The 2,500-nt window shown below is 47.9% G+C and overlaps 1 protein-coding gene across 1 annotated transcript in view; it reads left to right on the top strand.

Moving 5' to 3' along the window:
• ATP11A (ATPase phospholipid transporting 11A) overlaps window positions 1-2,500 on the top strand; it is a 413,089-nt gene that overhangs the window by 256,312 nt on the left and 154,277 nt on the right. The window lies entirely within an intron of this gene.

Here is a 2,500-nt window from a genome sequence, read left to right as displayed (position 1 = left end):
ATTCCTTTCAAGGGGAAAACACTGTTTGGCCCTGACTTGAAAGAGTTTATCTCTGATATCACTGGGGGCAAGGGCCACGCCCTTCCTCAGAATAGGTCTTTCAAGGCCAAAAATAAACCTAATTTTCGTCCCTTTCGCAGAAACGGACCAGCCCCAAGTGCTACGTCCTCTAAGCAGGAGGGTAATACTTCTCAAGCCAATCCAGCCTGGAGACCAAGGCAAGGCTGGAACAAAGGAAAGCAGGCCAAGAAACCTGCCACTGCTCCCAAGACAGCATGAGATGCGGGCCCCCGATCCGGGACCGGATTTGGTGGGGGGCAGACTCTCTCTCTTCACTCAGGCTTGGGCAAGAGATGTTCTGGATCCTTGGGCGCTAGAAATAGTCTTCCAAGGTTATCTTCTGGAAGTGATTCATCCTGTTCCATTAAAAGAACGAGGGATGGGGTTCTACTCCAATCTGTTCGTAGTTCCCAAATAAGAGGGAACGTTCAGACCAATCTTAGATCTCAAGATCCTAAACAAGTTTCTCAAGGTTCCATCGTCCAAAATGGAAACCATTCGATCAATCCTTCCATCCAGGAAGGTCAATTCTTGACCACGGTGGATTTAAAGGATGCGTATCTACATATTCCTGTCCACAAGGAACATCATCGGTTCCTAAGGTTCGCATTCCTGGACAAGCATTACCAGTTCGTGGCGCTTCCTTTCGGATTAGCCACTGTTCCAAGGATTTTCACAAAGGTACTAGGGTCCCTTCTGGCGGTGCTAAGACCAAGGGGCATTGCTGTAGTACCTTACTTGGACGACATTCTGATTCAAGCGTCGTCCCTTCCTCAAGCAAAGGCTCACACGGACATAGTCCTGGCCTTTCTCAGATCTCACGGATGGTAAGTGAACGTGGAAAAGAGTTCTCTATCTCCGTCGACGAGAGTTCCCTTCTTGGGAACAATAATAGACTCCTTAGAAATGAGGATTTTTCTGACAGAGACCAGAAAAACAAAACTTCTAAACTCTTGTCGGATACTTCCTTCCGTTCCTCTTCCTTCCATAGCACAGTGCATGGAAGTGATAGGTTTGATGGTAGCGGCAATGGACATAGTTCCTTTTGCGCGCATTCATCTAAGACCATTTCAATTGTGTATGCTCAGTCAGTGGAATGGGGACTATACAGACTTGTCTCCGAAGATACAAGTAAATCAGAGGACCAGAGACTCACTCCGTTGGTGGCTGTCCCTGGACAACCTGTCGCAAGGGGTGACCTCCCGCAGACCAGAGTGGGTCATTGTCACGACCGACGCCAGTCTGATGGGCTGGGGCGCGGTCTGGGGATCCCTGAAAGCTCAGGGTCTTTGGTCTCGGGAAGAATCTCTTCTACCGATAAATATTCTGGAACTGAGAGCGATATTCAATGCTCTCAAGGCTTGGCCTCAGCTAGCGAGGGCCAAGTTCATACGGTTTCAATCAGACAACATGACGACTGTTGCGTACATCAACCATCAGGGGGGAACAAGGAGTTCCCTGGCGATGGAAGAAGTGACCAAAATCATTCAATGGGCGGAGACTCGCTCCTGCCACCTGTCTGCAATCCACATCCCAGGAGTGGAAACTTGGGAAGCGGATTTTCAGATTCGTCAGACATTGCATCCGGGGGTGTGGGAACTCCATCCGGAAATCTTTGCCCAAATTACTCAACTGTGGGGCATTCCAGACATGGATTTGATGGCCTCTCGTTAGAACTTCAAGGTTCCTTGCTACGGGTCCAGATCCAGGGATCCCAAGGCGACTCTAGTAGATGCACTAGTAGCACCTTGGACCTTCAACCTAGCTTATGTATTCCCGCCGTTTCCTCTCATCCCCAGGCTGGTAGCCAGGATCAATCAGGAGAGGGCGTAGGTGATCTTGATAGCTCCTGCGTAACCACGCAGGACTTGGTAGGCAGATCTGGTGAATATGTCATCGGCTTCACCATGGAAGCTACCTTTGAGACGAGACCTTCTTGTTCAAGGTCCGTTCGAACATCCGAATCTGGTCCTACTCCAGCTGACTGCTTGGAGATTGAACGCTTGATCTTATCAAAGCGAGGGTTCTCAGATTCTGTTATTGATACTCTTGTTCAGGCCAGAAAGCCTGTAACTAGAAAAATTTACCACAAAATATGGAAAAAATATATCTGTTGGTGTGAATCTAAAGGATTCCCTTGGGACAAGGTAAAGATTCCTAGGATTCTATCCTTTCTTCAAGAAGGATTGGAGAAAGGATTATCTGCAAGTTCCTTGAAGGGACAGATTTCTGCCTTGTCTGTGTTACTTCACAAAGAGCTGGCAGCTGTGCCAGATGTTCAAGCCTTTGTTCAGGCTCTGGTTAGAATCAAGCCTGTTTACAAACCTTTGACTCCTCCTTGGAGTCTCAACTTAGTTCTTTCAGTTCTTCAGGGGGTTCCGTTTGAACCCTTACATTCCGTTGATATTAAGCTATTATCTTGGAAAGTTTTGTTTTTGGC

The sequence above is a fragment of the Bombina bombina genome, chromosome 3 (genome assembly GCF_027579735.1).
Source record: "Bombina bombina isolate aBomBom1 chromosome 3, aBomBom1.pri, whole genome shotgun sequence".
In the NCBI taxonomy this organism is placed as follows: domain Eukaryota; kingdom Metazoa; phylum Chordata; class Amphibia; order Anura; family Bombinatoridae; genus Bombina; species Bombina bombina.
Note: the sequence above shows the minus strand (reverse complement) of the source record. Positions and strands in the feature narration are given on the sequence as shown.